Source organism: Bufo bufo, chromosome 7 (assembly GCF_905171765.1).
Source record: "Bufo bufo chromosome 7, aBufBuf1.1, whole genome shotgun sequence".
NCBI lineage: Eukaryota > Metazoa > Chordata > Amphibia > Anura > Bufonidae > Bufo > Bufo bufo.
Genome location: NC_053395.1, coordinates 8,521,178 through 8,542,838, shown reverse-complemented (window position 1 = coordinate 8,542,838; position 21,661 = coordinate 8,521,178). Strand labels below are relative to the sequence as shown.

Sequence of the window (21,661 nt, the reverse complement as noted above, 5' to 3'; positions counted from 1 at the left end):
CCCCAATACTATACTGCAGAAACAGATAATACCCCTGATAATACTAGTACCACACAGAGCCCCCCATATAAAATACCCCTTCTTTGTGGCCTCAGTAGATGCCCCCATAGTGCCCCCCAATAATGTGCCAATAAGAAGTGGCCCCACAGTGCCACCCAATAATGTGCCAGTAAGTGTCCCCATAGATGCCCCCCTAATCATGTGCCAGTATCAAGTGCGGAGTGCCTCTCTCCTCCCCCCCATGTGCCGGTATCATAGTGCCATCTCCCCCCCAATGTGCCAGTATCATAGTGCCATCTCCCCCCATAATGTGCCAGTATCATAGTGCCATCTCCCCCATAATGTGCCAGTATTATAGTGCCATCACCCCCCATAATGTGCCAGTATTATAGTGCCACCCCCCCCCATAATGTGCCAGTATCATAGTGCCATCTCCCCCCATAATGTGCCAGTATTATAGTGCCACCCCCCCATAATGTGCCAGTATCAGAGTGCCATCTCCCCCCATAATGTGCCAGTATCATAGTGCCATCTCCCCCCATAATGTGCCAGTATCATAGTGCCTCTCACCTCTCCCCCTGGCATCCACAGACCCCCCATCCTATAACAGTGCCATCCACAGACCCCCCCACCCCATAACAGTGCCATCCACAGACCCCCCCACCCCATAACAGTGCCATCCAGACCCCCCACCCCATAACAGTGCCATCCACAGACCCCCCCATCCCATAACAGTGACATCCACAGACCCCCCCACCCCATAACAGTGCCACCCAGACCCCCCCACCCCATAACAGTGCCATCCAGACCCCCCATTGCCGCTCCAGTACAGTTATAAAATGTGTAATTTAATTAATAATAATTGATTCATGCTGCCCCTCTGTCTGTAGTACATTCAATACATCCTACTTACATGGCTACTGATATCGTAATGCAGGCCGGCCGGGCAGACGAGCAGCAGAGTGACTGACTGACGTCACGTGCCTGCGCCGCCTGCTTCATTCATAAAGCAGGCGGCGCAGGCACGTGACGTCAGTCAGTCACTCTGCTGCTCGTCTGCCCGGCCGGCCTGCATTACGATATCAGTAGCCATGTAAGTAGGATGTATTGAATGTACTACAGACAGAGGGGGCAGCATGAATCATTATTAATAGAATTACACATTTTATAACTGTACTGGAGCGGAGAGGCCGGAGCACAGTGAACGCACCGGCCCCCAGCTCCTCCACCCAGTCCCTCCCACCGGGATTCGTCGCATTCGTTTCAGGTAAATTACGTCGGGATTCGAGTCCACGAATCCCCCGAATCCAGCAAGATTCGAGGGATTCGTGGATTCGACGAATCCCCCGTCCCATCTCTACTATATAGTAATGAGAGTAACTGCTCTGACCCATAACTGGAAACTGGAACCATGAAATCCAGAACCACAGGATGTTATGCCATGTGTTGTTCTAAAGATGCTTTGATGGAAAACCATCTGGAAAGAACTTCTTGTATATTCCATGATAGGACCAGACTGTGTCACAATTACTAATGATATGAAAGCTAAAAAAAACAATGTAATTTATTTAATCCATCTACAACAAATGCCTGCAGTGGGGAATCAACTGATCTAACCAAGACATTGTCCAGTTTGGACGTCATGGACGGGTATTGTCTAGTTCAGACTGTAAAGAACATTTATCAAGACTGCTGTTCCCATGCACCGGTCTTGATCCCTGTGCACCGGAGTGAGATATTTATTAGGAGGCAGATGTGTTAATAAATTAGATGCATCTCTGTCCTGCTGTGTAAGTTATAGTAAATCTGGCAGGCTCCCCCAAGCCCCTTCCCTCCTGCTAAGTGCCACCTCTTTTCTCTCCACTTTTCTAAAGCTGAAAAAGTTGCAAATTATGGTGCACATGGTGTATGGTGTAAAGACCTTAGCAACTGCCCCTCAGTGCGCGACCGCTCTAATTTAGTTAAGGAGATTCCAATTTCTCACTAAACTAATTCAATACAATGTGGTGTCATGTTAGCAAAAACCTTAAGAGGCTGCAGTTCACATGACAACCACTGGGTGGCTGTATATAGACACATATAGCATAGACATCCCGTGACACAATATCATAAAGTCATGTTGTTGTTTTTTGTTTTTTTTTAAAGTTGGTCATCTCATGGTATATGTCTCAGGATGTGTTAAGTCAAGAGGAAAGGTAAGGAAGGACACATCAGTATGAACAGTCCTCCAATGGTGTGCTAATTGTGGTAAGGAGGTCCCCATGCTAGGACCCTCAGTGATCAGGGGGAGCGGCCAGTGAGATTGTCTATTTCTTCTAGGAATGCTAATTGAGTAGAGATTATAAACCGGGGAAATCTTTCCTAGTACAATTCTGTACAACAGGCATATTTATAGGCATTATTTAAACAAAACACCTTAAATACTTGTCCTTGTAAAAATCCTTACAAATTCACAAATATCTACTTCCTTAATGGTCTTAACCATCTTTAGATGTCGAGCAGTACAGGTGCTGAGCCTGCAGTGACATGGTTTTGGTGTCACTGTAGTAAATCTCCTGAAGTCTATCAGGCAGGACCGGGTAAGGTGCCAGGCCGTTTTAAAACATTGGGGGGCCAAGGGCAAAAGTCTCATGAGTGGGCCCCAACATTGTTAAGGCTTGTTTCAGATGAACATGTTCATTGCATGAAACACTCTCCATGTGGGACCGTGAAGTCCCGTAGGGAACTCTGCTCCTTTGCCCGGAGCACTCGGCATTATAAAGATTTTTAATGTTTTGTGTCTCTGCCTGACCTCAACAGCAATGATTAAGGTCGGGCAGAGACACACAGCATTATAAATCATTATAATGTTAACTGCTCCAGGAAAAAGAGCAGCGTTAAGTACAGGAATTCACGTTCCCACACATGGTATGCTTAACACAATGAACACGCTCGCCTGAAACTGGCCTTAATTGTCTTACGATATCTACACATCCAATTAAACATTTTAAGGATATATTCAGACATAGCTGTGACATCAAGGTTGATTGCTGTGACTACTTTAGCAAAATTTTTATAAATAATAGAGTCCCCTTTAGGTCCCACACAGTAATAGTGCCCTTTTAGGTCCCACACAGTAATAGTGCCCTTTTAGGTCCCACACAGTAATAGTACCCCCTTTAGGTCCCACACAGTCATAGTGTCTCCTTCTTTAGGTCCCACACAGTCATAGTGCCCTTTTAGGTCCCACACAATAATAGTGTCTCCTTCTTTAGGTCCCACACAGTAATAGTGCCTCCTTCTTTAGGTTCCACACAATAATAGTGTCTCCTTCTTTAGGTCCCATACAGTAATAGTACCCCCTTTAGGTCCCACACAGTAATAGTACCCCCTTTAGGTTCCACACATTAATAGTACCCCCTTTAGGTCCCACACAGTAATAGTGTCTCCTTCTTTAGGTCCCACACAGTAATAGTGCCTCCTTCTTTAGGTCCCACACTTTATTTTGGGTCTCATACAGTGATATTGTCAGTTTAGGTCTCACACAGTAATAATGCCCCTGTTAGGTCCCACAGAGTATTAGCACCCCTTTAGGGGATACTAACCAATAATCTGATACATAGAATATGTTTTATTGTAGGTGCTGTATCTTCTTCACCGACCACTGATAAATGACAGGTAAGAGATAGATAACTGGACAATAACTGCGATGTAATGGGTGATTGGCCCCGCCATGGTGGGGGGACCCATCTGAAGGAAGAAGTACTAGATGTTTGCCTTTACCTGGGTGGTTTCACGTTTGCCATCGCTGGGCATGTGACCATCATTTTGTACATTTTATTCATATACACTGTGTAGAGGTTCATTTTGTGGGTTTTACAGTATTTTGCACCTTTTACCTCCAGGTGTAACCCAGTGTATGGCCACAGCTTTGGGAGGACATTGATGCAATTTATTTCAGTTGTGGGTCACTTTTCTAAGGATTGAACCAGGCAGTGTCTACAGGGTCATGTCCTTATGTCTATACAAAAGCAATGAGCCAACCCTATGGACATTCATAACTGACTCGTAGATGGATCGTGCCCATTTATGCTGTCACCTTGGCCACCCTGTTGGAGATTTGTTCTCTTTTGTTGTACACAGGACAGCAAGATTTAGTAACACAGTTTATAAGGCTGAAAATAACATGTCCATCCAGTTGAGCCTGTTACCCTGCAAGTTTTGTTTTGTTAATCGCATAATAACTTTACTTTCATTTTTTAGATTATGACCACCACAAGACCTGAACAGTCATTGGCCAGAATGGACGGAATACCAGGTAAGATGTCCAATCATCTGAAATATCTCTTTATTTTCCGTCTTGCATAACCAGGACGGATCCGTCCTGATGCCCATAGACTTCAAATATGACAGATCAAAGCAGAATGCCTCTAAAGGTTTCCGTTTTGCATTCCATCTTAAGAATTCTGTTATTTTCCAATATAACCATTGTGACGGACTGAACCAGTGGTCTAAGGCACTGGATTTAGGCTCTGGTCTCTTCGGGGCGTTCGAATCCCACTGCTGCCACCACTGTAACAGATCTCCTAGCAGCCCGACTGGGTACCTCCGTTGATGGATGCTCCTAGTGCTTCCTGAGGGCTCTAAGCACTCCACTCGACATCGTAAGCACTGCAGACCCCACGAATTGCCGCAGCTTGGTTAGGGTCTCGCTGTCTCCTACCCACCCTGGACTTACGACAAGGCTCCAGTGGGTGAACCTTTCTTCCTTCAAAATGCAATGCAGGAACAGCTCTTACAAGAGCTAGGGATTATAGCCAGGGGAGTATACAGTGTATAGCAATCCACACTCACATGAGATGAGGCTCTGTGTTGAAGGTAAAACAGGAACTCTCTTTATCGAAGACCAACTCAGTATATATACAGTTCAAGAAGTCTATCAACATAAATCAATCAACCATGAACAACATGCAAACAGAGATCCCCCCCCCCTCCCTAATGAATTAATAGGGAGAGAGGAGACACATGTGATGGGCTTATCTCCTGAGTGTATCATAGGGTGATCTACTCATCTACACTGGAGTCGGCTGCTCCTAGACTCAGCCATCGTAATCCCATCACTAACACAATCAGTGGGAGTCTCAGTGCAGAGTTAACCTTTTTTGTGTTGCTGGATTCACACCCTGCACCTTTAGTGGTCAATAGGAAATATGTGGCATATAAACTCCAGACATAAATCAGGGTTCGTAGTTCCTTGTAACCCCAAAAGGTATGAGGGGGTCTCCATAGTTCTGGGTCCATAGTCCGTAGGAAGGAGGCTAGCCCTCAGGCTTCTCCAGCAGCCCCAGTGACGGTTCAGTCAGTCACAACCATGTTATATCGGAAAATAATAAAGTAAAGTTCGGGTCCCCATTCACTTCTATGGGGTTCGAGTTCGGGTACCTGAACTGAACTTCGACCTAAAGTTCGGCCGAACCCAGCGAACCAGAACATCTACGTGTTCGCTCATCCCTAGTCAGTACATTTTTTTATATTATCAAACCCCCATCCCTTGCACATTTTTACAAATTTTGTATAACCCCTTTAAAGAGTTTATAAAAAGGGCTCAGAGTGACCCCTCACCGATCCCTTTTCTCCCTTTCCAATGCTTTGCAGGTCCCTAATGGTCTCTAGTTCCTGGTCACTCTTGACAAACAGGAGATGAAAAAGTTATGTCCTGTATGTTGAGAGGTACCAGGAAGTACAGACTACTGGGGACCCGGGAAGCATTTTTAATAATAATTGAATAATTTGACACTTGTTTGTCTGTTTTTGCGGATGTATCTGTCCTTATTTCCAGTGTACAGGTAAAGGAAGGGCACACCCCTGTTAGCTTATCGCTTATTCACAGGAATCCGTGGTTGTACCCATTTTCTCCAAAAATAAAAAAAAACATTGTTTCAGTAACTTACATGCCTCTATGTAAAGGGTGTGTAAACATTTGCAACCACTTTTGCTCCTGTATTTCTTAAGGGAGGGCGCGGAAGTTGCAGAATGAGCAGAGCCTCTAGATATAACGGCAATACCCCCCCCCCTCGCTGCTCCTAGAGGCTCATTTGCATATATTAAAACATCATTTTTCTCAGTAATGTGGGCACTTATGAACATGGGACCAACACGGATGCCTTCAGCTGCCAAGCACATGTAACAGGTCAGCCGGTGTCAGAGGGACAGATCAGCTGACAGGAGCCCTTTAAATAAAAATGCAGCAACTTTAAATATAGATGTGATAAGGACCAAGTGGTATCAGGTTGTTCACTGAGAAGGTGCCCAGGGAAAAGGGAAGGGCAGGAACGGGCAGAGGTGAGTGTTCGAATGTCTGCAGACAAGATGGCTGCCCCAAAAGCAGCTTGTGTGCAGAGACAAGGCCAAGTTTTCAGAAGTAATTAGGGCAATCAGAGATAAATCATACATGCTTTCATCAGTCTGTACTTATGTCAGGAAGACTTCTGAAGAAGGCAAGATCTCCTTGACTTCCAGAAGAGCTAAAAAAATCTCCATGTACTCACCTTTCACTGTTCCTGTGCTTTGGCAGGAGTGAAGCACAGGAACTAGCATAGGTGAGTACCTGGATGTTGGGTCTACCGTCTAAGGTCTAAAGAGGTAGTTTATAGTGTGGTCTGAGTTTTTTAAATGTGTCTGTCTTATTTAGGGTTCTATATTTTTGAGAAGGTCAATAAACAGGGTGGGTCTAGTCTAGTGTTCCATCTACAGGAGGGTCTGGTATCTATAAACAGTTGGGGTCTGGTATTGGCTCCGTAGCTTGGAATGGATTTGGCGTCTGGTTTTTAGGGGGTATCTGCAGGTGTCTCCTTAGTCTGGGGGCTGTATTTTTAAAATGGTTGCTTGGCTTGATGTCCTATTTTTGGGGGGTCTGGGGTTAAGTTGTGTTTTGGCCTGGGGTCTGGTCTAAGGTCTTTACATAAGACCTGGCCTGCGATCTGTATACAGAAAAAGAAAAATCACCAAATGGCGCCAACCGCTAATAACATGTAGTAAATGCTATGGTGTAAAGTATCCCAAAATACGGGAAAAGAAACGCTGTTAGATATATTAATAAAAAGCCCCTATGGGGTCACAAGGAGCAAATGGTATAAAAGAATATAGAGTAAAAGGTGATTAACACCGAAACTCACTTCACCAGGGAGGGGTGTAATGGGATAAAGCTCAAGACACCCAATACAACCACCTCCCTCGCCTGGTTTGTATGTAGAGTAGTAGGAAAATACGGCAGTCCACACCAAGGGTCTTCAGGTATAATCCCTTTAATAGGTGAATAAATCAGGTAGGCTCAACGCGTTTCGGGGATACACAAACCCCTTCCTCAGGAGCAGAGTCAGTAATAGGTTTATACAAAGAATTAGAGAAACATACAACCATATATAGCAGAATCAAAGTGAAAAAGGAGGCGTATTTGGCGCCAAAACAGTGGTGGGTGTCATTTCCGGAAGTGACATCAATCATAGTGCATACACAATATAAAAATAATACAAATAATAAAGGCATGGAGCGACATATGTATTAAACAAAGAATGCCTATCTAGGGTAGTCTAACTAATTCCTGTTATGGATATGGACGGCTGAAAGAAACACTGTGGCTGAGAACGAGCTCAGCCAGAGGAACTTCCGGTGTGTGGAACGCATCACCGGAAGTGCGTTCCAGATGTCCGTCGCAGGAGAAAGGCTGGTGGTAGCAGAGCAAAAGGAATATGTAAGCGCAGGGCCGATATATGAGAAGGACTGAAACACTAAGGGGCATGGGGGATAACACAAGAAGGAACAAATAAAAAATTGTATGAACCGGAAGTACGAATGCCTGGAACGCATCGGAAGCGGTGCGTTCCACCACAGGGGATCGGGCCAAACGATGCGTTCCAGGCATTCGTACTTCCGGTTCATACAATTTTTTATTTGTTCCTTCTTGTGTTATCCCCCATGCCCCTTAGTGTTTCAGTCCTTCTCATATATCGGCCCTGCGCTTACATATTCCTTTTGCTCTGCTACCACCAGCCTTTCTCCTGCGACGGACATCTGGAACGCACTTCCGGTGATGCGTTCCACACACCGGAAGTTCCTCTGGCTGAGCTCGTTCTCAGCCACAGTGTTTCTTTCAGCCGTCCATATCCATAACAGGAATTAGTTAGACTACACTAGATAGGCATTCTTTGTTTAATACATATGTCGCTCCATGCCTTTATTATTTGTATTATTTTTATATTGTGTATGCACTATGATTGATGTCACTTCCGGAAATGACACCCACCACTGTTTTGGCGCCAAATACGCCTCCTTTTTCACTTTGATTCTGCTATATATGGTTGTATGTTTCTCTAATTCTTTGTATAAACCTATTACTGACTCTGCTCCTGAGGAAGGGGTTTGTGTATCCCCGAAACGCGTTGAGCCTACCTGATTTATTCACCTATTAAAGGGATTATACCTGAAGACCCTTGGTGTGGACTGCCGTATTTTCCTACTACTCTACATACAAACCAGGCGAGGGAGGTGGTTGTATTGGGTGTCTTGAGCTTTATCCCATTACACCCCTCCCTGGTGAAGTGAGTTTCGGTGTTAATCACCTTTTACTCTATATTCTTTTATACCATTTGCTCCTTGTGACCCCATAGGGGCTTTTTATTAATATATCTAACAGCGTTTCTTTTCCCGTATTTTGGGATACTTTACACCATAGCATTAACTACATGTTATTAGCGGTTGGCGCCATTTGGTGATTTTTCTTTCTCTTTACTTCTCTCCAATTTTACTATACTGCTTTCTTGCAGATAGTTTATCACCTAGGCTGCCCTGCTTTTTGGACTCTGATCTCCGATTCAATAGTACCTACACTATACCATTTAATTTTTTTTTTTTTTATTCTCCCCACTCCACTCTGTCCTCTACCTCTGGCGCCCTGTCTGTTCATCCCATACCTCCTATTTTGGAGTACAGGATTAACCCTCTTTTTTCTTCTCTCTCTACCTCGATCTGTATACAGTGGGAGTGTAGCTTGGGGTCTGTATGAAGAGGGTCTGGCCTGGGGTTTATTTAGGGGAATTAGCACAGGAGTAGGTAACCTTAGAGATATGGAGATTTACTATTATAACTTAGGAGGGTCTTGAGATCTTCTTGGTACTGAGTTGCAACAAGACCATGAAGACCTTAAAAGACCCTGTCTCTGGATGGATATTCAGCACTACAGGACATACAGGAGAGTCCAGAAGTGATCAGGAGTAGTTACTGGTAACATACATAACAATTACATCCGGTGAATACAGGTGATGCCTTCTCTGATCATGGATATTACATAGTCCCATAGTCAATAAGGTTGGATAAAGACACAGGTCCATCAAGTTCAGCCTATAATCCTATAATGTGATCCAGAAGAAAGCCAAAAACTCCAGACTCCAGATCTGGCAATCAGAATAAATCCTTGTATTAGCGTCCCTTCTCCAGAAATCTGTTACCAAGTCCAATAACATTTTCTTTCTTTGTATTCTCCATTTGGCCCAGACCGCCATGATGCTTCTTCCAGCCACAACTCCTCTCTGTAGAATTTGCTGTACAGACATCTTAGGTTATTCACATTTCCATCATCCTCCCTATTTTCTCAACACAATCTGCTCATCCTGGTGCCCATAAGTGTGTAATCTTCCTACCACTCCTTATACAGTGCTCACTGTGTTGCCTGGTGCCCTCAAATGCAGTACTGCAAAAGTAAAAGTGATATAACTATATAATTTGGGGTCTGGTGTGTGGTCTGTATTTAAAGGATTTCTACCATCAGATTTTGCCATATGTAGCTGACTGACACTAGCGATGTGCTAGTGTCAGCAGTACATAACAGTCTGCTTTGTTCACTTCTGTCTTCAGCCGTTCACCTAAAAAATGTACTTGTATCCATATGCTAATGAGCCTCTAGGTGCTATGTGGGCGTCGATTCAGCACCTAGAGGCTCCGTCTACTGACCATTTTCGCCGCCCATGTCGTTCTTCTAGCCCGCCCCGCTTCTCCTGATTAAAGTCCGATTTGCCTGCATCTGTCTAAGTCCCGTGCCTGCGCGTAGTCGGCGCAGGTGCAGTGAGGAAGCCGGCACCAGGAGCGCGGCATTCACTCACTGTGACAGAAGTGAACAAAGAAGACTGTTATATACTGCTGACACTAGCACATCGCTAGTGTCAGTCAGCTACATATGGCAAAATCTGATGGTAGAAACCCTTTGAGGAGACTGGTGTGTCATCTGGGTTAGTTTAGTGGTCTGGTGCATAGTTTGTAGTATGTCCTATAAAAATCTAAGTGCCAAACAGAAATAATTCTGTGCTGTCTGCTCCTTCTTTCTCCCCTCATTTTTCTTCTCATGGCATAGAGTGACATTAATAAGTGTGATTTATCCATTAAACAGACCCTAAATGGAACCGTTCTGGTTCTCCGGCATCACATGGTCTCTCTCAGCCAGTCGGCAGTTCTGAAGGGATTCATGACACTTACATTCCTTAGAAGGAGCCATAGACTATGTCACATGACCCTTTTCAGAGCTGACTGGATGAGAGAGATCATGTGATACACCATATGACTCCTCTTAGCCAGGAAAACTTTCACTTTCAGCAGCCCTGCCTGACACTGTAGGTGGGCTCCTCATGAGATGTAGCTGTTCCCACTGCTTTACCTTCTTTAGGGAAACATGCTGACAATGGAGAGGCATGAAGACCACCTCCTATCATAATCACTGGCCTGCAGCACAGGACTTATGTTTATTAGGGCATCTCAAGGGCCAATGCCCTGTGCTCAGGGGCGGATTGGCCATAGACCTTACTGGTGGACTGATGCCCAGGGGGCCACCTGGGCACTCCTCACAGCCGGCCAGTGGAAGTGCTGCTGGGAGAATTTTGCGATGGACTGTGGTATTTGGCTCTGTTGGGCGGTATAATGTGCCACAATATGGTATTACTGGCCCTGGCTTCCATCAATTTGGATCCAACTACAAAACAGGGCCACTTTTAGTATTTTTTCCATGTCCACTTTAAGTTCCCAGTCCACCCCAGCCTTTAATTAACATATTAAAGAAACATAGAAACATAGAAATATAGAAACCTAGAATGTGTCGGCAGATAAGAACCATTTGGCCCATCTAGTCTGCCCAATATACTGAGTACTATGGATAGCCCCCGGCCCTATCTTATATGAAGGATGGCCTTATGCCTATCCCATGCATGCTTAAACTCCTTCACTGTATTTGCAGCTACCACTTCTGCAGGAAGGCTATTCCATGCATCCACTACTCTCTCAGTAAAGTAATACTTCCTGATGTTACTTTTAAACCTTTGCCCCTCTAATATTATGACTATTGAGGCTGTTTTCATGTATATAAAATATAAATGAATAAATGCTAGGACTATATCTTAAAACAGCAATGCAATGTTCTTGTTTTTTTGTTGTTTAGGTGGTAAAAACTCTTTTGAAGAACTTTTGGTTCGCCTTGGACTAGAAACATATAAAACCACAAAGCTCACACTCTCCAGTGTCCTAAGTATTGGATCCGAGACATGTAAAAAGATTGAAGCTCATCCACTGAGCAATGTTCCCTGGTACTTCTTGCAAAAAATCATGGCATTGAATGGAAATGCACGCTACATACACCCAGAAGACATCGATGAAGAGGAAATCTATGAAGAAGAAAGTCTTTATGCATCAGATTCTGTGAACCCCCTCGATGTTGTGTGTGCTCTCCTGCATTGTTCAGATCACCTCCTGCGCCAACACATTTTACTGAAAATGTCCCTGTGCCAGTTTGCTGTGCCCCTGCTTGTTCCTTCTGTTGATGCCTCTGACTGTACACTTTTTCTTTGGGCAATGAGGGATATCTGGAAAAAATGGAGGACAGAAAACATGGCAAAAAAGAAAGGGTTTGTAGAAGACAACTTGGTCAATATTTATATGCCGATATTCTCTTTTGTAAGGGTAGGAGAATGTGGTCTATCGAAATCCAACATCCTGAATCACATTCTAAGCACAGAAGGGAAACATCGTGATTTTTTTGTGTATGAGAACATGAGTGGTGGGAATATTAAAAGAATAATCTCAAATGGATTAGTGGAAATCTCCTGGTTCTTTCCCATTGGCAGTGACTCAGATCTTTTTCTTGATCCTTTAGCCATCACTAACCTACGTGGAGATCTTTTACATCACAGAAAGCAAGTCAGGTTCCTCACAAGGATCTCAGAAGCAGTCTTCATATTTGTTGGGAATACAGATGAAGAGAACAAATTAGTAGAAGAGTTTGATGTCACCAGTGATAATTTGTGTTTTGTTATCAACATAACTTATAATGATATTAATGGGAAGGACAGAAAAGTCCTGGAGAAGCTATCACAAGTCAGCCATAGCAACTATTTCTTCACTGTAAGTGAAACAGATAGAAAAAAAATAAAAGAGATAGAGGAATATCTAAAAGATCGCTTTCGTGATCAAAAGGTGAACAAAAGAATCATACAACTGAACTCAAACGGATCTCAAGACCAGAAGATAGCAAAATCATTACAAAAGTTTATAAAAAACAGGATGGCGGAAAACAAAAAGTATAGTAATCTTGATGAAAGCGCACGCATTGCCTCTGATATTGGAGTGGTTGTGGATGAGAATTCAGAAGAGTGCATGAAGGCTAAGCTACTTGCCCAAGAAATCACTAAATACATTACAGATGTGAAAAATTACAAGAAGACAAATATGAAGCTACAAGGAGACCTCTGGTCACGATTATCAAGAAATGAGAAAGAACTGTGCCGAATGAGAAGTCAAGGCAGCAGATCTGGGGAAGAATACAGGTCACACTTGATCCAGGAAAATCTAGATCTGCGCACAAAGCAATATCAAGAGAAAATCCCCAACAACATCAAGACATTTTTAGATGCCCTCATTAATCTGTCTCCAGTGGAAAAAACTTTTTTTTTAAATTGGATGCGTTTTTATCTTGATTCTGAATCAAAAAGGATTCTAACATCTGAAGACAATAGTCTTGGACAAATAGTACCTGACAGTAACTTAGGAATTGAACATTTTCTTCGTGAACTCGGGCAATTTTATGAGGCTGAGTGTTCGATGGCAAAAAATGAAGAAATTAATATAATTGAGAAAAAGTTCAATAACTTCCCAGGAATAGCTGCCGATCTCCTGCTGGATGGGTTCCCACTGGAGCTGATTGATGGAGATGCCTCCAACATTCCCTTACAGTGGATAACTGATGTCCTGACTGAGCTGGATAAGAAGACTGGAGGAAAATGTAGGATGAGAGTGATAACTGTGCTGGGGGTGCAGAGTACCGGGAAGTCCACCCTTCTGAACACCATGTTTGGTCTACAGTTCCCTGTGGCCAGTGGACGATGCACACGAGGAGCCTTCATGACCCTTATTAAAGTGAAAGAGAATTTTCAGGAAGAACTTGGTTGTGATTTTATTATGGTGATTGATACTGAAGGGTTGAAAGCTCCAGAATTGGCTTCCCTTGATGACAGTTATGAACATGATAATGAGTTGGCCACATTAGTGGTTGGGTTGAGTGACATCACCATAGTCAACATGTCCATGGAAAATGCAACAGAAATGAAAGATATTTTACAGATAGTGGTTCATGCATTCCTAAGGATGAAAGAAGTTGGTAAGAAACCCAACTGTCAGTTTGTCCATCAGAATGTGAGCGATCTCTCTGCTCCAGAACAAAATATGAAAGGAAAAAAATTACTTCTGGACCAGCTGGATAAAATGACCAAAGTTGCAGCAAAAATGGAGAGTAACTCGGATATTACAAAATTCTGTGAAATTATTGACTATGATCTTCAGAAGGACAATTGGTACATTCCAAGCTTGTGGCATGGTGTACCGCCTATGGCCTCTATTAACTCAGGATACAGTGAAAACATTCATGGACTCAAGGTATATTTGTTGGAATTTCTAAAACAAAAAACAAAATCTGACTGTTGTAACATTAAAGAATTTATTGAATGGATAAAGAGTTTGTGGGATGCCGTGAAGCATGAAAAATTCATCTTTAGTTTTAGGAGCAGCTTAGTGGCAGATGCGTATAATCAGCTGTGCATAATATATTCCAATTTGGAATGGCAAGTTCGCAAAGCCGTGCACAGCTGGATGACGGAGACTGAGAATGAGATAAAGAATCAATTAGCTGTCCAAAAAGAAAGCGACACATGGACAACTCTAAACCATAGAATACAGGAAATTCTAGAAAAAGAAGCAAAGAAAATGGAAAATTCTTTAGAGGAATATTTTGAAGAAGAAAATAAAAATATCAAACTGATAGAAAAGTTCAAAGTAGAATTCATGCAAAGTGTGCCTCAACTTAAACGTGAGCTTCAGTATTACCTCAATAGCAAATGTCAGGAAGTTATCCAAATTGAGAAGGAAAGAAATACAATAAGAAGCATTCAAGGCAATTACCAGAAAATAATAGAGGAACAAGTCAGTAGACTCCTGAAAAAACATAAAGAGGACCAAAATAAGCTTAACACCAAAGAACTGGAGTCTGAGTTTGAGACTATGTGGAATGAAACACTGCAAGGGTTTAATATTAGGACCTGCGAGAAAAAGAATGTCAGTCAATTAATGGTGGAACATCTGAGGAAAGACATGAAAAACAAGCCAGGCTACATTAATAAGAAACTAATCAAACTGGAAAGGTTAGATAAATACCAGACAAAAGTATTTAAGATGAAACCTCAATATCTCGAAGGGACAATATTTAATGCAATCAGAAAGAGATTTTCCCCTGAGTTCTGGAATGAAGCCACTGGTGTAGCTGACACAATTCTACACCGGTGTAATAGACACATCAGCAAAAAGGTTACTGCAAAGCAGGATTACCATGAACTATTTTGTCAGCAATTACTGGACATCATCAATGAAGGTCTCAACAATAAAACTGTGGAAAAATATGAATTCAAACCATTATTTGAACTAAAGCTAAAATTACTTGTTTTGGGGAATGCCGCTCCCTTGTTCCAGAAGATGCATGAAGACTTCATCCGTGAAAATGACCCCAAAAGTTGTCTTGAGGAACTGAAATTTGATTACTTAAATACCTTTAGGCAAGTGTATGAAGAGAAGGATGATGTCAAAACGAGGGCTCAGAGATTCTGTGATCTGTGCTTAAAGCCAGCGTTGTGTGACTATGTCAATTCAAACCTCGGAAAAGAAATGGTTGAAGACATCTTAAACAGTGAAGACTCTATTAAATATGGAAGTAGAACCTTCTTTCATTCTGCTTTGCTAAAGAAGTTACTTGAAGATAAAACATTTTCTGATTATGTAGAGTATTGTCTTCATTATGAGACCTTTACTATAAACTGGATAACAAAGTACATAAAAGTCCGATATCAAGACCGTGGATGTCTGGATCCATTAATTATAGAAGTTGTAACCTGTATAATAAAGAAAGTAAGGCAAGTTCTAGAAGACCGCTCATTACTACAAGATCCAGAACTAGGACATTGCTTAATTATATTCTGTGAGAAACTGAAGAAAGATTTAGTGATTTCACAGAACAACATGAGTGTGGTGACCTTTGAGAACTCATCCAATGGTCAGCAGTTCTTCGAATATGTTCTTTCCTTCTTACACGATGTTGAAAACAAGGTGAACAGTGAATTTCAGTCTTTGAGTATTGAAGATTTACTCTCCAGGGTTACCGTAAAGCCTCAAGAAGAATTGTTTAAAAGGGTGTTTGTATGTGGGAAGCAATGTCCATTCTGTAAGGTCCCATGTGAGGCCGGGGGAGTGGACCACAAAGAACACTTTGCTACCATACACCGACCCCAGGGCTTGGGGACGTATAGAGTTATTGATACAGAAATTCTTTGCCATGAGGTTTGTACAACAGATGTGGTGACTGAAAGACGATTCAAGTGCTGTGACACAAACTGGGAACTGCACCCTTACAAAGAATACAGAAAAATTTACCCAGACTGGAAAATTCAACCAGACCCAAGCATCGAGGCCTCTGTATACTGGAAGTATATATTCAAGGAATTTAACACAAAATTTGCAAAAGAATATGGAGCAAAAGAAGCAGAACTGCCAAAGGATTGGTATAAAATAACAAAGGAACAAGCACTGCAAAATCTAAGCAGAAAATAATTCTACATACTATTGAAGTGATCCTATGATGACCCTCCGTCCATAATAACAATATAATGAGAATGTGGGTTCTCTAATTTGATTTCATGCTCAAAGCTCAGCAAATTGTCTTTAATAAGGAATTTAAAGAAACATCATATAGAAAAAAGATAAAAAAAATATAAATCTGTAAAGGAATAGGACACCGCCCTGCAGTGTATGTGATGATCATGTGATGTGTTCAAGGCCAATAACCAGAGAAATATAATTCTAAGTCATTATATTACTTCTGTGTAATTGTAGTTTTCGTTCTTCTTCATTGTACTTGTGTCACATAGAAAACAATGATCTAAACTGAAAACTTTATATAAAATGTATCTTTAATTTCATTAAATCCAATCATTTATGTGTATTTGAAGAACAAATTTGTACATTATGGCAAATGATGCAGGTCCTCATCTGTGAAGGTTCTGAAGAAACCTATAATGACACAAGCAGACAATCATGGTAATAATAATCTTTATTTCTATAGCGCCAACATATTCCGCAGCGCTTTACAGTTCAGGGATTCATGTACGGTGTCATAAATAACATAGCAACAGACAGGTCAACAATTACAAGAAGAATGAGGGCCCTGCTCGCAAGAGCTTCCAATCTATGAGGAGATGGAGGTGACACAAGAGCTTACAATCTATGAGGAGATATGGGTGACACAAGAGCTTACACTCTATGAGGAGATAGGGAAGACACAAGAGCTTACAATCTATGAGGAGATAAGGGTGACACCAGAGCCTACAATCTATGAGGAGATAGGGGAGACACAAGAGCCTACAATCTATAAGAAGATAGGAGAGACACAAGAGCTTACAATCTATGAGGAGACAGGGGTGACACAAGAGCTTACAATCTATGAGGAGATGGAGGAGACACAAGAGCTTACAATCTATGAGGAGATAGAGGAGACACAAGAGCTTACAGTCTATGAGGAGATGGGGGAGACACAAGAGCTTACAATCTATGAGGAGATAGGGGAGACACAAGAGCTTACAATCTATGAGGAGATAGGGGAGACACAAGAGCTTACAATCTATGAGGAGATACGGGAGACACAAGAGCTTACAATCTATGAGGAGATAAGAGTGACACCAGAGCCTACAAATTAATCTATTCAATTCGGTTGGTTCGCCGAATTTTCCAAAAAGATTAAATTCGATCCGATTTTATTTGTGGCGAATCGTGTTAAAAAACAGCTATTTCCTGTCTGCAGAGAGCCTTTATATTGGTGTAGAACATTGTGCCTTGCAGTAACACGTATAGGGAGTCTGCTGTGATAGTAAAATAATACTGTGAGTCCGTACGACATGCAGATGACAGGTGTCACTCTTAGAATCACTGCACACTTCACTTATTAGGGCAGTCACAGGGCCGAAACTGACCAAATAACTCAAGTGTGAACTCAACCTTACAGGTCGATGTTAGCGCTAAGAAGAAGCGCACTCCTTTTACACCGTCGTCAGCATGAGAAGAACACAAAGTAGCCCAGTGACATAGTGGTGAGGCGGCAGCAGCATGAGGAGACCACAGAGTGGTGAGGTGGCAGCAGCATGAGGAGACCACAGAATGGCCCAGTGACATAGTGGTGAGGTGGCAGTAGCATGAGGAGACCACGGAGTGGCCCAATGAGAAAGTGGTGAGGTGGCAGCATGAGAAGAACACAAAGTGGCCCAGTGACATAGTGGTGAGGTGGCAGCAGCATGAGGAGACTACAGAGTGGTGAGGTGGCAGCAGCATGAGGAGATCACAGAGTGGCCCAGTGACAGAGCGGTGAAGTGGCAGCAGCATGAGACCACAGAATGGCCCAGTAACATAGTGGTGAGGTGACAGCAGCATGAGGAGACCACATAGTTGCCCAGTGACATAGTGGTGAGGTGGCAGCAGTATGAGGAGACAACAGAGTGGTGATGTGGCAGCAGCACGAGGATACCACAGAGTGGTGAGGTGGCAGCAGCATGAGGAGACCACAGAGTGGTGAGATGGTAGCAGCATGAGAAGACCACAGAGTGGTGAGGTGACATCAGCATGAGGAGACCACATAGTGGTGATGTGACAGCAGCATGAGGAGACCACAGAGTGGCCCAGTGACAGAGTGGGAAGGTGGGGGGCAATACCAGTACCAGCTGAAGATGGTAGGTGGCAGAAGTAGCACCAGGCAGCAGGTGTGGCATCAGGTGGGTGGCAGCATCCAAAAGGTAGCTAAAGCAGGTAGCCAGAAGAAACAGGTCTCTTTTGACAAAGTTTAGGTGTGCACCATGGATGATCTAGTCCAGTGATCAGCAACCTACGGCACTCCAGCTGTTGTGAAACTACAATTCCCAGCATCCTCCATTAATTTCTATGAGAGTTCTTAGAAGAGCAGAGCAAGTATGCATACTGGGAGTTGTAGTTTCACAACAGCTGGAGTGCCGGAGGTTGCCTACCCCTGATCTAGTCTGATGCATCAGGTACTGGTGTTTGGAAATCCTGGCTGATCCACGCCTGATTCATCTTTACAAAGGTCAGTTTCTCCAAATTTTGGGTAAACAGGCGAGTTCTCCTTGGGGTAACTATGGCCTCCGCCGCACTAAACACCCGCTCTGATGCCACACTGCTGGCCAGGCAGAAAGGCTTATCCAGGGGAAAATCTGCCAGTTGAGGCCATAAATCGTTTGGCTGCCCAGTTGTCCAGGGGATCTTCAATGTGGGGTGGTAGGGTGTACTCCAAGTATGCCACAACCTGCTGGTTCTGGTTCTGCTCTATGTCTAGCTTCTGCTGCTGGTGAGTAGTTTCTTCAGTAGGCAGGTGAAGAAAACTGGTCATCAGCGACTCTAGACTTAATTTGCTGCTGATGGAGCTGGTACTGCTCCTGCCCCCCCCCCCCCCCACTGCCTCATCTTCCTCATCTTCCTCATCGCCCTGTAGCTCCTCCTGCTCCTCCTTTCCTGTAACCTGTGTAGAAAAAGCAGCCATTTCTCTACACATTGCTTGTGCTCGAATGTCCTCCTCATCCCCTTCTTCTCTAGTTCAGCCCCCACAGAGCTCATGTGGCTGTGACATGTACACCTGTACAATCTATGAGGAGATAGGGGTGACACAAGAGCTTACAATCTATGAGGAGATAGACACAAGAGCCTACAATCTATGAGGAGATGGAGGTGACACCTGTACTGAAAACCAAATCTGCTGATGGTCTGTCCAATAGGAGCTGTTCAGAGAGAGAAGAGGAGAAGACCTAGGACTGAACCCTGAGGAACCCTAACAGCAAGAGGGAGAGGAGAGGAGAGGCAGCAAATGATTTACTGAAAGAGCTTGAGTTCTTGAAATGGAAACTACAGAAGAAACCGACCATCAGAGTTTCTCGAGTGGTTAAAAAGTTTATGGAATGCAGTTAAACATGAAAAATTTATATTTAGCTTTCAAAAGCCTGATAGCAGAAGCATATGACCAGCTGTCCGTAAAATATTCACAACTGGAGATATGAAGAAACCCAAGATAGAGCAGTGTCCTAAAGGGCTTCGGTCACCCCCAAAACCCTTTTTTTGGGGCTTGTTAAAATCCTTATTTAACGACTATTCCCTATATAGGGATCTTACCTTTGTCTGTGGCTTCTTTTCCTTAAAAAACTATCTTTTAAAATATGCAAATCACTTCACTACCAGCAAGTAGGGCGTCTACTTGCTGGTAGCCGCCGCAAAAAAACGCCCCCTCCTCCTGTTGATTGACAGGACCAGCGATCGCTCTCCTCCTCCGGCCGGCCCTGTCATCATTTCAAATCCCGCGCCTGTCTTCATTCGGCGCAGGCGCTCTGAGAGAAGGACGCTCGCCTCCTCAGCACTCCCTAAGTGCGCCTGCGCCGATGACGTCTTCTCAATAGGAGGAGGGGTGGGTTTTTTGCGGCGGCTACCAGCGAGTAGACGCCCTACTTGCTGGTAGTGAAGAGATTTGCATATTTTAAAAGATCTTTTTTTAAGGAAAAGAAGACACAGACAAAGGTAAGAGCCCTATATAGGGAATAGTTGATAAATAACGATTTTAACAAGCCCAAAAAAAAAATAGGGTTTTGGGGGTGACAGAAGCCCTTTAAGGTCAATAGATTGGAGCATGGTGAAGAGGAGACAGTGGTCTACAGTGTCAAAAGCTCCTTTCCCCATAAAAATAACAAAAATAAACAATAAAACATGATAACACAAAAATGCCCGCACTATTAAAATATACACGTATTTATTCCATATGGTGAACTCCTTAAGGGAAAAAAATCGCCGTTATTTTGTTGCTTCATCTCCCAAAAAAACTGTATGGAGAGAGGCAGGTCTTATACAAACTAACACTTCCTTTCTGTTAGATGATAGCCCAACCAACAATTTGCAGAAATTGAATTCTTAATAGTTTAAGTTTTTAGTAACAATTTGCAAAGTGAAAATCCAATCAGTATCTGGTGTGACGGCCCTTCAGCATCAGTTCTTCTCGGCTCACTTACACACAGTTTTTGAAGGAACTCAGCAGGGAGGTTGCTCTAGACATCTGGCCTTCTATGGATGTAGGCTTGCTCAAACCATTCAGTCTCTTCTATTTTTTAATGCATTCTTACTTTGTGGCATTTTATCCACCTGCTTAAAACCTTTACATAATACAGTATAATAGACAACCAAAAATGTTTTAGCTAGCAAGTGAAATAATATGTGTGTTGATAAATAGAAAACCTATAAAGTCTCACACATATATAGTAAATCAATCTTTATTAATTAAAAGAGAAAGGTAAAGTAGTACAAAAATGCGATTACATATAGTGGTAAAAATGCAGGAGGATAATGTGACAGATACACAGAGCCACCATCAATCTTCAAGCTGTAAATACAGGTGGTGCATAAGGGCTGAATAAAAAAGTTGCATCATGTCTATACTGATGTGATAAATAGTAATAAATACATATGAGTAACCACACAGGAGAAAAGCAACTATGTTAAACACCACATGTCACAGAACAAATACAAATATCGCAGTAATGTTGCAAGGAGGTCAGCACAGGGTGTGTGATCACAACACTGTGTCCAAGTACTGACCCACCTGCAACAAGCAATACAAGGATACAAAGTCTGACAGTGGAACAGCCCGTACTACCCAGGAGAGGAATTGGAAATGATGGCTCCTAGCCCGACGCGCGTTTGGCCTTGCTTCTTCAGGAGGCGAAACGCGCGTCGGGCTAGGAGCCATCATCTCCAATTCTGAATTCTTGTACATAGAAGCAGTATTATAGTAGTTATTTTCTTGTACATAGGAGCAGTATTATAGTAGTTATATTCTTGTATATAGGAGCAGTATTATAGTAGTTATATTCTTGCACATAGGAGCAGTATTATAGTAGTTATTTTCTTGTACATAGAAGCAGTATTATAGTAGTTATATTCTTGTACATAGGAGGCAGTATTATAGTAGTTATATTCTTGTACATAGGAGCAGTATTATAGTAGATATATTCTTGTACATAGG

The 21,661-nt window shown here is 42.9% G+C and overlaps 1 pseudogene; it reads left to right on the top strand.

Annotated features, from left to right (window-relative positions):
- The first annotated feature begins 2,162 nt into the window (after positions 1 to 2,162).
- LOC121007963 lies at positions 2,163 to 16,179 on the top strand (annotated as a pseudogene).
- The last annotated feature ends 5,482 nt before the right edge of the window (positions 16,180 to 21,661 follow it).